A 15,925-nucleotide genomic window follows, 5' to 3' on the forward strand; every position below is an offset into this window, starting at 1 on the left:
TTAGTTTCTTTTGACAAGTGGCTCCTGATTGTGCCCAGCCAGACTGCGGCACTCATATTAAACATTTGGCCAATCCAGCCCCTGTAAGTTGGTAAGGACCCAGCAAATAAGACTGGGGGAGCAAGGGAAAGCATGCAGCAAGTCTTGCAAAGTACTGAACTTGGAAAAAGAAAAGGGGAAGCATCACCTCTGCTCTTTGCTCTCTGTATGTTCAATAAATTTGAAAGGGTGACAGTGGGCTCCAACAAACCTCAAATCACTATTTGGCCTTAATCATCCCGACCTTCTTCAATTTGCACATGTGGTGAACTTCTAGCAACATTCCAATTGTGCTGGGAATAGAGACTGGTGTGCTGTGTGACCTTGCTGAATAAGAGCACCCAGCTCATGCCCTCTTCTCCATCTGGGAAATTCTTGCTATTTCCTGGCTATTGGTATACTACACAATTAGGGAAGGTTGGTGTGGTCTTGTTGCAGAGGCCCTAGTGGTACAGGAGATTGCCCCCTACTCCTGCTCTCCTTCTCATCATTTCCCTCTCAACTTACCTTCCCAAGAAGAGAAAAATACAACAAAACCCCATAAGGTCTACATTCTGTTCCTGTCCAGCAGAGTCTTAGCTGTGCTGACCAGCACAAATCTTCATAGCCAAGTTATGCTATCAGCCTAAGTGTCCATCACAGATGGATAGATTTTAAAAACATGGTATATATGTGCAATCAAGTTATCTTGCTGTAAAGATGAAATCATGTCATCTACAGGAATGTGGGTGGAACTAGAGGTCACCAAGTTAAGAAAAACAAGCCAAACTCCTCAATGCAAGTATTGCATATTTTCTCTCCTATGTGGAATCTAGAGGAACAACAACAACAACAACAACAACAACAACAATGAGTGTAACAAGAAAACCATCAGTGAAGAAGAGCATCAGGGAGATGGCTTTATAGAGAATAAAGATAGAGGGCAAATAGTGTATGTGACATAGTCAAAATATATTATATTCATATACTAATAAGACATAACATAATCCACTATTCTGTATAATTAACATATACTAATAAGAAAAAATTCAAATGCATTTCCAAAACACATGAGCACCTTTGAGATTCTTATTTCCTAGAGAAATAGTAAAAGTGAAAAGATGCTAGCCATAGAGCTCTTGAATCTTTTTACTCATCCTCATTTTCCTCTGCTGGTCTTCTTCTCACTTTACTGTAAAAAGTGGGAAATGTCCACATGATCTAATAACATGGACCCTCCTTCTAGCTGCATCTCTACCCAGGTGCTTTTCTTCTCACCTCTTCTTATGAATGAACTATATTCCCATATCTTTCTCTCAAGCCAGTTTCTTCATTTAGTAGCTTAGATCCCATTCTCTCTTATCTATTAAAAAATATTGGCTGTCTTAGTTTTTTTTCCTCCTTTCTTCTTTATTGCCAATTATTTTCCACCCTACTCTGTTAAAGCAACTTCACAGTCAGCCTGCCCTTCTGGAGAGGATAATTCCTTGATAGAATTGTCAGATGTCACTATCTCTTCCTTCTCAATTTTCTTTTAAACTCACCATAAGTAGACTTTCATTTCCACAAATTCAAAACTACATTTTGTCAAGGTCACAACATCCTTCGGTTTACTAAATACTATAATCTGTTGTCAATGCTTATAAGCCCACATCTATTGTGGATATTGGACATACTCCACTACCTCCACACACTTTCAGGGTTTATAATTGAGGAAATATACTGGGGGCCACAGTATCTTAATGTAGTTTTTATAAGTAGTTTCCAGCAGGTGGCAGTACTTTGCCACAAGGAAAGGATGTCTTTGATTTGCATGAAATTGCCATTTGTACTTCTTAGAGCTGGATTAGAGCTGGATATCACAAGCTTTTTGGTTTTAATTTTCTTCCTTTTTAATTGTTACTTTTCCTCATGCTCCTTTAGTTGTTTCTTTCTTCTTAAATGCTTTTTTTAACATTGGAGTATTCCAGGAACCAGGTATTAGACATCTATATTCATGCCATTGCTTTTGACGACCATACTTATTATCATGGTTTTAAATATCCTTGAAAGACAAGTAGCTCACATATTTATATATCTTTCTCAGAAAATTTTTCTTGAGTTCATAATTCTTATATACATTTCCACCTAAGTGTATTCAATGCACACTTCCAAATGAAAATTTCTTAAACTTGAATTCTTGGTATCTCTCTAATCATATACATAAGCAAACCTGATCTTCCTCTAATTTTACTTATCCCAATTGATGACAATTCTAATTTTCTATGGACAGATTGAAAAGTTGGAATTATCTTTGTCTCCTTTTTTTTTTTTTTTGTGTGTGTGTGTGTGTACCAACATTTAATTAATTTAGAAATAACACTGTCTCCACCTTCTGACAATACTCATAGTCACTTCACTTCTAACCAAGTCTGATGTTGTTTCCCTAGTCCAAGCCACTTCTCTCTATTGGAATGCTTCACCAATTTTCTGGCTCATCTATCTGCTTTTCTGCCTTCTGACTTGTCCTCTTTAATCTATTTTCAAGGCAGAAGATAGAGTGAACATTTTGGAATATAAGTTAGTTTCATTTCTCTGCTCAAAGTCTTCCAGTCATTCTATGCCCACTTAGAGAAAACCCAGAGAAACAACTGTGGTTTGCTAAACTCTCTGTCACCTGACCTGTAACCCATTCCTTTGCTCATCCCAGCTTGTTGTATCACAACCATGCCAGGCACACACTTTCCTCAAGGTTATTACATGTATTACACATGGTTGCTCCCACCTAGAATATTCTTTCTCAGATAACTGAATGATGTTCTTTCATTGTGGGAGTGAAAGGTTCTGAAAATGCTCTGTACTTGTTTTCCAACCTCTTTTGTAATAATGACACAAGCATATGAGTTATCCTCCTCAATCAAATGCGACTGCATTAAACTGTTAGATTTGGTGTATGAAGCTAATTATATAATGTGCAAGGGACAGGTACTTATCTTGTTTTTTCCAGTAGTTTCCTTATTAGTCATAATTTTTTGAAATAATTTGGGCCATTTTCCCCTCTCTGCTTAGCTCTCCTAATGACCTAATGAACATTATTCTAATGAATTATTCTAATAAATTATTTTTGTTTTTGTTTGGGTCATTCTGAGTCATATGGTCTTCCTGAAATTAAGAGTCCCAAAAGACAAGATGCTCATACAAACAAAGAATTCCTATAAATTTATGAAAAAGAGTCAAACTTTCAGTTACTTTAAATGAGAAAATTTATTAATATTTAAGATATACCAGTCATTTGATTCAACATTTCTTTCTCTGAATGGTTAAAGAAGAGGTCCTATTTATAAAAATGTGATACCAGAATAGTTATTTAGCATAGCTTCTAAGTAACAAAAACTAGAAAGAGCCAATATGTGCAGAAGTTTGGAAGTGCATAAAATTTTTTAATATAAAGACATTATGAATTACTGTGTAGCTGATAATAAGGAATATTAAATACACACCTCTTTTCCCAAAGGGTGTCTCTAACAAAAGAGAAAAGGAACTGTATAGGAATAATAACATTATGAGAATGCTTTATTTTACAATTCTACATACAGATAAGATTTCTTGTAAATATGATCTATAAGACCAATTCATAATTTTAAAATATGAATTACTAGTGCACATTAATAGAGAATAATAATCACTTTTCAAGTGTGGGGAATTACAAAAAAGTTTGCTAAGACATTACTTGAAGTTATCAATGCATAAAACAAATATCCTTTATTATTGAAAATGCACTAGTCAACAACCATGTTTAGTCTTAGCATTAGCAAGAGGATTTGCTATCTGCCTTTGCTAGATAGTGAATTGTTTTCTTTCACATTTGCAACATCATTTATTAAGTCAAATAAGAAATGTATGCAGATATCCTAGGACTGTGAATTCATAGGAGGGCTTATGATCATCCAGTCTTTCTCCAAGCTGCTTTGTCTTTAAGGACTCTGATAGTTTGTGGCAATTCCTGAGGCATGTCTCTTAATGCTCACACACCAGTGGGGTGTGTATATGTGTGTGTGTGTGTGTGTGTGTGTGTTAGGGGGTGGTTCTTACTCAGTCTCTCCCATCTTTTTTTTCCCTCTCTGCTTCATCTCATCCATGTCACATGTGACACACTGTGGTAAACTGCTTAAGAGTCTCATAATACCCACTATTGACAGTGTTTTGAATCTGAATGCCATTGTCCCTATATCCTGACGCTTGGCCAACACCCACTCCTCCATTAAGGTGCCAGGCCTGTGAATGACTCGGTCTCAAAACCACACTTTAAGCTCTCTCACGTGCACACTGAGGAGGTGCTCTTCCTGCCTTGAGTCTTATGAAGATTTTCTAGGATCAGCTCCTTTTCTTTCTCTAAGATCAAAAACAGCCGACAGAATATAATAGGTAATTTAGTTCACCTCATAATCATGAGTTTTTCAGGCAAAACTGTAAAATATCAAAAAAAAAAAAAAAAACCAATTAAAATCCTTCCTTCTCTTTCAGCCTACATTATAAGAATACCATGTTTTGTCACTAACATATTATTTCTCTAGCTTTGAAGGATAACTTGGGCCCACTCAGAACAACCTATTGTTTTACAGAAGCTAGAAAATGTAACAGACTCATAAAAGCCTAATTTATAATATGTAACTACATTTGACTATTTTAAGTTGTTTTTCTTTGTTTCAAGACATTAATAGCAATCATATATAATAAGACTTTCCTGACATTCATTTAAATGTTGCCCACATTTGTTGCATTGTAATATATGCTAGATATTAATTTATTTTTTGCTAACTATTGTTTTAAATTTTTTTAACCTGTATGAATGCTTTCAATCACAAAACAAAACCCTATATGAAATGCAGTATTATTGTTTCTACTTCACAAATAAGCATCCTGAAATTCAGAGTGATTCCCAAGATGTGGAACTAAAATCATCACTCATTCAATCTGGGCAAAAGTCCTTAAATCAAAATTGTATGGCTAGATTTTCTAAGGCCACAAAATTTCTCTGTTTTTCCTATAAAAATTTAAAACATGTAACAACAAATGACTTATTTTTTTTTCTTTTCTGCCAGGTGATAAGGATTCCACTGTATATAAAACAGCAATATTTAAGATAGATAAGAAATACTTAGAAGACTGCTCTGAAATGTCATCTTACTTTTAATTACAAATATAGAAAAATAAAAGACCTAAAATTCTTGTGTCAAAAATAGAACTAATTTTAGATCATATTTGAGAATTATTTCCAATGAAACAAAAGATAACATTATGAGATTTTCTTGCTTATCATAAGCAACTGATATGAAAGGAAAACTTTTCTGCCCTCACAGGACATTGGCTACCATTTTTTATTGACCATAACCCTTAAAGTAAACATAGAGCTCAGAATAAGTGAAAAGTTTAACCCCAACATACATTCTGCATAACTACATGTTCTTTAATAGGAGCTATGGTTGCAGATATACAGTCACATCAATGCTTATAGCAGCACAATTAACAATAGCCAAGTTATGGAACCAGTCTAGGTACCCTTCAATAGACGAATGGATAAAGAAAATGTGGTATACATACACAATAGAGCATTACTCAGCCATAAAGAATAATGAAATTATATCATCTGTTGGTAAATGGATGGAACTGGAGACTGAAGTGAAATAAATCAGACCCAGAAAGTCAAAGGCAAATGCATTCTCTGATATCCAGAAGCTAGACAAAAATAAGGATGAGAGAGAGAGAGAGAGAGAGAGAGAGAGAGAGAGAGAGAGAGAGAGAATTGGAGGATTCCGTCAAAATAAATAAAAGATCATGGGAGTAGAAGAATGGGATTGGGATGGGGGAAGAATGGAAAGGATAAGGGATAAATAATGCAATGAATCTTACCTAATTTTCCCATGTACATATATGAATATACTACAGTAAATATCACCATCATGTATAGCCACAAGACACTAATTATTTTACAAAATGTAAATAAGTAGCACAAAGAACAGTAAAGTAGAGGAAAAGAATAAGAGAAGCCAGAAAGTAGGGGACAAGGGTAAGCACTAGGGACTGAATTCTGGAAAATTATATTTCATTTATTTATAATTATGTCAAAATGAATCCTAATGATATGTATAGTTAATATGAACCAATAAAAAGTGAAGAAAAAAAAATCCACGGTCTTGCACCAACTAAGCAAATGGTCTACTACTGAGCTATACTGTCAGCTAAACAAAGTTTTGAGTCAATATTTTTTTCTTCTGAGAATGTTATTCCACAAATTAGTGGTACATTAAGGAGTGATGACACCTAAGACAAATTTTTCAGTATAACTGAGAGAAAAGGATTTAGTTGTATAGAATATTCATAGCAGCAACCATACCATTTTATAGAAATGTCCCTAGAATTTGCATTAAAAGGATATATTAATGGCATTTCTTATTCCTCCAAATATCTTTTATGACATAAATTCACTGGGTTAAGAAAAAACTTTCATTAAACCCAGACACAGACACAAAAGCAGCACAGTTCTCTGAGTCCTATGCCCAAGACTGTATACATGTATCAAATAATTATACTAAATAAAGATATAAAAATATTTTGTCTCAATAAAAGAACAATTTCTGTGTTTGAAAGTGTCTATTTGTTTGCGGGACATAGTGCAGGCAAGGTCATGCTGTTGAAAAGAGAAGTTGCCTTAAGGGGTAGATAGGAAATTTACAAATCAGACACATTTTCTGATTTATTCCACCAAATGCAATGTAAAGAAGTTTTAACAATCAACTTCATAGACAGGGGTGTATTATGCATATGCTCACACAAAAGAAATCTCCTCTTTTTGTTTAAAATAAACAAAATTACATATCAACATGTCAATTTGGCATGCTGAATTTGTTTTTCTAATTGCTTCACTGGGGTAGGCTGGTTACTTTACTTCTGGTATCCATGAGACCATCTTGATCGCTGGTCAATGGAGTTATTTATAGTGAAAAGTTGATGGCTGAAAATGCCTACCTGCAATTTATAACCACCTGCTTTACACTACCTCAGCTGTCAATGGCTCTGCTAAAAAATCCAGAGGGATATAAGCATTGATTTTTTTTAAGCTTTAGGAAACAACACTTATGAGCTTAGTCTCATTTGACATTGATCTGTAACAGTAATATTTCTCAACTAAGAATTGTCAAAAATATAGAGTGTTTTGGTCATAAGCCAACTTTCAACTCCATAAACTATTTGTTCCATAAACTAACACTTATATGTTAGGTGAAAATGGTATAAATAGGATAAGAGAAAAAGCAAAAGTTGCCACTTAATAAATTAAGCATGCATAATTTATTTCATCCTGACCTAGTAACTTCAGGGTTGACTATTTACCAAAATTTGCAAAAAAGCATTCCATCTCAAAACAAACCCATACAAGTCTCTTTGGTAAAGTTAACAGTGACAAAAATGAGAAGGAAGAAGGAAATAGAAGGGGTCTATACACAGAGGGATATTTGCTCTAGAAGTGGAGAAAAGGCAATGTCTCATGATCAAGCTTCTATGTCTTGATAAATTATAGCAGATACACCCTTAGGCACCTCTTATCTCAGTGTTGTGATATAATGTTGCTATTTTAGTTTTAGTGGGGTTTTTGGGTTTTTGTTTTTTTTGCTGGAATTTAAATTTTATTCACTGACTGTCAAATTTAGGCTATTTTTTCATAGAATACACTGGCAAGTTAGGTATTCAAATGGTTATATCTGACTACTCAGTCCATTCACTATCAAAAATAGCCTATGACACTCCACTGGAAAAAACACCATTATTAATTATATCAACTATCTTCTTCTCATTCTTCACCCAGCATTTCCTCTTATCCCCACTAAGGCCAAACGTAAACTAGAAATTAAAAAATTCAGGGAATGTTACATATATGAAAATATCAAGGATCTGTATGGTTTGAATATGAGATGCCCCCCCAAAATTCACAGTTCATATGATAAACAATGCCAGAATGTTCAGAGGTAAATTATTAGATTATGATGGCTGTGAAATGATCAGTGGATTAATCCATTTGATGGATTAATAATTTGAATGGATTACTGGGTGGTAACTGTAAGCAGTTGGGTTGCAGCTAGAGGAAGTAGGTCACTGAGGTGTGTCCTAGGGGATTCTATTTTGCCCTAGCTCCTGGCTCACTCCCTTGGTCTTGTGCATGCATTCCTTCTCCCTCTCCCCCTCCCTGCTCTTTCTCTGTCTTCCCATTTCCTTCTGTTTCCTGGCTCTCAAGAGCTAAGTAGCTTTCCCCTGCTATCCTCTTTCACCATTATGTTTTGCTTCACCTCTAGTCCAGAGCAATGTACTTGGCTAGGCATGGACTGAACCTCCAAACCATAAGACCAAAATAAACCTTTCCTTCTCTGAGTTGCTCTTATAGGTATTTTCGTCACAGTGACAAAAGGCTGAATAGCATAAAATCCAATGGCTTTATTCAGGATGGGGCACCTCCTCCAAATAAAGAAGAGCTTATCTCTTTCACTAAGGGAAAGAACATTTATTAGGCATTTGGGGGATTGGGGGATGTCACATTTGGGTATGGTCACCTCATGTATGCAGAGAGGCTGCCCAGAGGCTGTCAAGTCTGGCTGATGTCCAGAAGAAGTGAAGCTTCTGCATTATTGAGACTGAAACAAGTGGTCTTGCCTATTTCATCATTATGACATGGCAGACTCATATTATTAAAGGTATTTGTGGCAGATAAAGATGCTCTATGAAATCTCTATAACAAGATGGTCAATGTATGGACTTCTAACCTAGGAAAGAATAATTTTGATATGGGAATAGGAAGAAAGAGTGTGGATATTAGTGTCTTTGGTCAAGGGTCACAGATTTCTCATCACAGGAGAGTAAATAAATTGTCAGGTAGTTGCACAATGTTTGCACAATGAGTCTCAGAAACATAGTCAAAATAGAGCTTGTTTGTGGACCCAGAAGATTTCTCGCTCAACGCTTTCTCCGAATCCAAGGTGTTCTTGGAGGTGCCAATGACCTGATCAGTGAATACATTAAGGCAGAATGGGTGAGTCTTTTTCTTCTTAACACCCATTTCCACAAGAACATTCACCTTTTATCTAGTTCTGATTGAATAAGAGATCCCAGCGGTTCAATACAAGGAAGAAAAAGTAAAACTCATTGCTATAAAGCAGAAATGCAAGAATGTATTAAGTTAAACATCTAGCTTTCTGGGCCTTGCAATCTACTCTAAAAGATAGCACAGGGACAATTACATCTGTGCAAAAATCCATGCAGGATAGTACTTCCCAAATTATCCAGAAACAGGAGGGATTTCTTCACACTAAAAGTTTTATAGAAAAAATAGAAGTTGAGTAGAATTATTGAAGTTGAAATCTGACATAGTAATAGCAGTTAGTGAAGATGAGAAGAATGCATGTTCCAAGCTTTGAAGCTTGGTCCCTGGGAGTCCTTGGTTGAAATAACATCTGGGGGCCACTCAATTACATTCATAGTTGACCCAGGTACTGAACATTCTGTGGTCACTCTGCTCATCACCCCATTCACTGGTAGAAGTTATGTTAATAGGAGCAAATAACTCACAGGCAGCCATACCTTTCTGTAAATCCTGTACCTGTAAGCTTGTGGGACATTTGATATCATCTGAGTTCCTATACCTGCCAGTCTGCCAGGTTCCCCTCATAGGAAGGGATGTCTTCTCAAATCTAGGAGCACAGATCACTTTCTCCCCTGATGGTCGTACCTGCCAAAACCTGAGAAAAGAATCTGCCATGATCATGGCAGTGAACATAGTGAAACTGCCTTGAGGGGATGAATGGAGATTCTATGCTCAAAATCATGCCACCACTGAGAACCCTTCCTCCTTACTTCAAGAATTCCCTACCATCTGGGCAGAGGACAATCCACCTGGAATGGCCAAGACTTCACCCACATTAGTTGTTGAACTGAAGCTAGGAGCAGAGCCATCAGACAGAGATAATATCCCTTTGTAGGAGATCATGCTGTGTGATAAGGAAACACCTCCAGAGGCTGAGAGACTCTGGGATCCTAATGAAAAGCCAGTCTCCCTGGAACACTGCCCTACCACCAGTGTGAAAACTAAATGCTGAGGATTATTAAGCAGTACAAGACCTCCAGGCAGTTAATGAGGACTTGGCCACTCTTCACCCTATGGTTTCAAACCCCTTCACTCTCCTAGGCCTACTCCCACCCCAAGCCAAGTGTCTCACTTGCCTGGACTGGAAGGATGCCTTTTTCTGTGTCTGGTTGTCCTGGACCAGTCAGCCCCTTTTTGCACTTGAATGGGCGAACCCTGAACCTGTTAAGAAGACTCAACTAACTTGAACTTGACTTTCCCAGGGCTTCAAAAACTCCCCTACCATGTTCAGAGAGGCACTAGGCAGAGATCTGGCTGCCTTTTCTGGGGATTATTTAAACTGTGCTCTGCTCTAATATGTAGATGATCTCTTTTTAGCCAGCCTGGATCCAGAGCCCTATTAGTTCCCCTCTCAGAGGCTGGATACAGAGTCTCCTAGAAAAAGGCCCAAGTATGTCAACAACAGGTAAAATATCTTGGGTCCAACATCACACAGGGCAACGAATCTTTAGAGCTGAAACCCAAGCAGGCTGTTCTGTCACCAGAGCCAACATCAAAGAAAAATACGAGAATTCCTTCGAGTGGCCAGCTTCTGTCAAATCTGGATTCATGGGTATTTGGCTCTGGCCAAGCTGCTATTCAAGGCTGTTAAAGATCAGAAAACGACCCTCTACACTGGGGAACTGGACAGGAATATGCTTTTCACAAAATTCAAACAACAGCTAACCACAGTACTGGCCCTTGGACTGCCTGACATAACAAGAACATTCAATTTCTTTGTGGCAGAGAAAAATAAGACTGTCCCTGGGGGCCTTACCCAGCAGTCCAGTCCCTGGAAGGGGCTAGTGGCTAACTTATCAAAACAACTAGACCTAGTGGCAGCAGGATGGCTCCCCATGCCTAAGGGCTCTGACAGCTGCCATCATCTTAGTCCAGGAGGCTGACAAGCTGATACTAGGACAAAACATCAATGTGAATGTTCCCCAAACTGTGTCTCCCCTGATGGACAGCAAGGGACACTGATGGCTGACCTGTGCCTGAATAGCCCACTACCAAGTATTGTTATGCAAAAAAACCCTGCATAAAATTGGAAATGGTAAGCACCCAAACCCTGCCTCTTCCTGCCAACCAAACCAGGATCCCCAATTATGGCTGCAAGAGCCTAGTAGATGAAGTGCACTCCAGTCAGCCTGACCTGACTGATCAGTCCTTCTGAAACCTGGATCTCACCCTGTGCATTGACATGAGTACTTCATACAGGACAAACAAAGAATGGCCAGGTATGCAGTGATCTCAGAGAGTCATGTGGTAGAAGCAGGAGCACCACCTCAGGGTTGGCCAGCCCAACAGGCAGAATTATGGACTCTGATCAGGGCCTTAGAGTATACCACAGACCAAGGTGTCAATATTTTACAATGACTCCTGCATGTGCCCAGAGCCATCTACAGAGAAAGAGGATTTCTGTCAGCAAGAGGTAAAGAAATAAAAAACAAAGAAGAACTACTCAGACTCCTGGAAGCAATCTGGAAACTGATGCAGGTGGCAGTATTGCAATGCTGAGGGCACTAGAAGGGGTCTGACCAGGTAAGCCAAGGAAATTGAATGGCTGACCAAATGGCCAGAAAAGCTTCCTGAGGCCAAGATATAGTCTTCAAGGCAGCCCAGGCCATCCAAGTACTGCTGGACTCGAACCTCCAGACACCAAAGAAGAATAAGAATGGGCTACAACAGAAAGAGGTGAACAAACATCCCAGAGATATGGATTCTGCAGGACCACCAGATCTTTCTTCCACAAAGTCTGGATACCAAGTGGTGCTCCAACACCATAAAGTGGGTTACCTAGGACAAACCAAATCAGGCACTCTGTTTGGCAGATACTATCATAGAGACAAACTTGCTACTCTTTGTAACTAAATCAGCCAGAGATGTGTGACATGTGCCCAAAATAATGCCAAACCAATGACCAGCTCAGCCACCAGGATTCAGGCCAGTGAACCTAACCTTTTGAAGATATAGAAGTTGACTTCACAGAGGTTAAACCAAGCAAACATATTGACACCTGTTAGTACTGGTATGCACCTACTCCGAATAGGTAGGGCCATCCCCACTTGGACAAAGGTGTCCCGAGAGGGGACACTGCTGAAGGAAATCATCCCCTCATGTAGCCTGACTCTTTCCATCAGATCAGACAATGGACTGGACTTTGTTGCTGAAATCACCCAGATCCTCACCCAGATCCTGGGAATCAAATGGAAGTTAAATACTACCTTCAGACCACAGAGCTCAGGGAAAGTGGAACACATAAACCAAACCCTAAAAACCACACTAACTAAACTCTGTCAGAAAACAGGGGCTCCATGATTGGATCTTCTCCCTACAGCCCTCCTCCAGGCCTGCTGTACTCCCAGAAGCACAAGGTATTCCCCATTTCAGATTCTGTTTGGATGGCTCTCATCTATGATAAGCAAGTTATGGGGGATTCCCATCAGTTAGGACCTAATCTGCCCCAGCAACTCCAAGCTTTAGGAAAATCCCTCCACCAGCTATCCCAGGACACACTGGAAAGAGCACCACTTCCACTCAGAAATCAAGCACTCCCATATCAGCCTGGAAATTCCATACGGGTTAAAACCTAGGAAAAGAAACCACTCCAGCCTACTTGGGTTGGGTCCCATATTGTTATATTAACCTCTCTCACTGCTATTAACATTGAAAGAATAAGCTCACAGATACACTACTCTTGAGTTAAAAAGGCAGCTGCTGTGGAGGAGTCCCCTGCTGACTAAGGTTGACTCTAGGAGCCCACTCAGTCTGACACTTCAGAGGCTGTCATGTGTCAGCCTGGCTTTAGACACTCCAGACATTGACTAGAGTACACATGGCTGAAGCCTGAGGAGACTGCAGCCCTGCTCCAGTTGTGATGTCACCCTGTTTCACTGGGAATAATTACATTATTAACCTTGCTGTTTTCCATAGGTCTAGCTGAAACAGCTCCAATCTTAGAGGGTCACTCTAGTCATAGTCTACATAAAGATAATAAGCCTATTTCAGGATAGGGTGCTTTTTATAATAACCTGTGCCTTACTAATCCCTGAAGCATTGGGTTACACATCCTACTCACTATGCACTTGTCAACAATACCACCTCCCCTCTTGGAGCAACTGTATCAAACAAAGCCCTACCTACAGTCTCCATGAGGGGCAAACCTATATAATCAGACCACAGCCAGAATGTTATATCAGCTACCCTGCTATTCCTCCTGAAGATCTTGTTCCTACACCAATTTCTCTCTCCCCAGATACTGTCTCCTTGGATCTGAAAGGAATGATGGCCTTACCATCGTTCCCCTGTACCACTGTCTATCCCTGTATGCCAAAAAATTTAAAGGAGATCTTTTCCTGTCATAAAAGCAAAAAGATATACCAAAGAGGAATAGTAAAAACTCAAAGCCATTGGTTGTTAGCAGACCAGGCCTGCCCTAATGTTTGGGCCAGTTAGAAAACTGACCCAAACTATCAGCCCCTACCTAGACTCCGATCAAATAAGGCATATGATTTAGACTCTCATCTGAATCAGTTTTTAAACACTAACTCCTGGCTCCTCAATGATTTTAACCCCCAGTTGGCAAAGGATTCCTGACTATGCTTATCCTTGGAGACTCCTCAATACTTAGCCACACCAGCACCCCTAAAGAATGAAACTTCCATGGGATCTGCCCCCCAGGCCCCTCAATGTTAAAATTTATTGTAAGGGCACTTGAACTATCTCAGTTTTGCATTACAAACAAAAGAGAGACAAATCCAATAGGTAATCTGGCCAGTGGCCAATGTAATCAAGCCCTTGATTACATTACAAGCCTTTGTGGCAGTAACAGAAACCAAACACAATCTTTCTCCAAACACAATCTGGTGTCATCCCCACCTGGACCTTGTCTTCATATGGGGAATAGATGCCTATTTGTGTATACCAGTGGACTGGACAGGTACCTGCACCTTGGTTTTCCTCACTCCCCAGATGGACATAGTTCCTAGTTTCCAAACTCTTACCATACCCCTGCAAGCACATACACACACCTGATCAAAGGGAGCAGTCCAATTCATATTTCCACTAATTGGCTTAGAATTCATGGCTGGGGTAGATACAGAAATAGGAGGAATTGCTGCGTCAGCCACCTACCGTCACCACCTATTCAGGGATTTGACAGATGACATGGAATTAGTGGCAAAATCAATAGAGGCCAGGAAGGACCAATTAGATTCCTTAGCAGTGGTAGTCCTATAAAACCAAACACAACTAGATCTGCTGACCACTGAAAATGGGGATTTGTCCTTTGTTAAATGAAGAGTACCCGTTTTTATGTGAACAAGTCAGGGATAGTTTCGGATATGGCCCAACAACTAAAAGAACGAGTTGCGAGAAAATAAGAACTGTCTGATTCCAGGAGCTCTTGGAACAATATCTGGAGTTCGACATCCTGGCTCCTCTCATGCTCTATATGGCACTTCCGTTTGGTCCCTGCTTCCTTAACATGCTGACCTGGTTTCTCTTCTCCTGCGTAGAAGTCATAAAGTTTCCGATGCTCCTCCAGAGCTACCAACAGCTTAACATAAGAGACAGAGACCAAGGCGATGCCCCTTAAAGAGGGCAAGAGAACATCAAAGGGGGAATGAGACCATAAAACCAGACATGATGAGAAACATTATAAGAACATTATCTTGAAAAACAAATGCCTATGAAAAAGGCCATTTCCCCTTATTGCTTCTGCTTCTATAATCATGCTTCTTGCTAGAGATCCCTGTACAAGGCTTTTAATCACAGAGGCTAGAAAATTTTTAAATGCCCCAATGACAGGACAGATCTGAGATGATGCCAGATAACCTATAAGTGTTGTAAAAAACTGGATCAGGGCTCAGACTTTGAAGTAGAGACTTCTCTGAGCCCGCTAGTGTAATAAACTTGAGTTCTCCCACTCTCCAAGTGTTGCTTGATACTTCCTGACTGGTCTGCTTCCTGTAATATTGCTTCCTGTAATATACCAACAAATTTGTTGGCATCAAATAAGTGGGATTAATTATCTTTCAGTTTTATAGGTTGAAAGTCCAACATTAATGTCATGGGGCTAAAATCAAGGTACTGGTGGGCTGTGTTCCCTTCTGGAAGCTCTGTGAGAATCCACAGACTTTTTTTTTTTAAGAGAGAAGAGAGAGAGAGAGAGAGAGAGAGAGAGAGAGAGAGAGAGAGAGAGAGAGAGAATTTTTTAATATTTATTTTTCAGTTTTCTGTGGACACAACATCTTTATTTTTATTTTTTTTATGTGGTGCTGAGGATCAAACCCAGCGCCCCACGCATGCCAGATGAGTGCATTACCGCTTGAGCCACATCCCCAACCCGAAACAGACTTGATCATTCAAATTATTGGTGGAGGTTAGTTTCTTAAGGTTGGAGAATTAAGGCTCCATTTTTTCTTGTTTGTTTCGGTTTCTGTTACTGTTGTTGCCTATACACCATTCCCAGCTGGGAGTCATTTCCAGCTTCTTGAGGGAACCACATCCCTTGATTCAAATGGGAAGTCACATTTCTGACTCATCCTTGTGCCTTTGCTTCTATCACTTTTAAGGACTCATATGATTATATTGGTCCTAACAAGATAATACAGGATAATCTTCTTATCTTAAAATTAACTATTGGCAACCTTAATTCCATATTCAATTCTAATATCCTTTTACCAAATAATGTGACACATTCACAGATTCCATGGATTACTATGTGGACATCTTATGTAGGGGCATTATTCTGTCAAT

Source organism: Marmota flaviventris, chromosome 4 (assembly GCF_047511675.1).
Source record: "Marmota flaviventris isolate mMarFla1 chromosome 4, mMarFla1.hap1, whole genome shotgun sequence".
Classification (NCBI taxonomy): domain Eukaryota; kingdom Metazoa; phylum Chordata; class Mammalia; order Rodentia; family Sciuridae; genus Marmota; species Marmota flaviventris.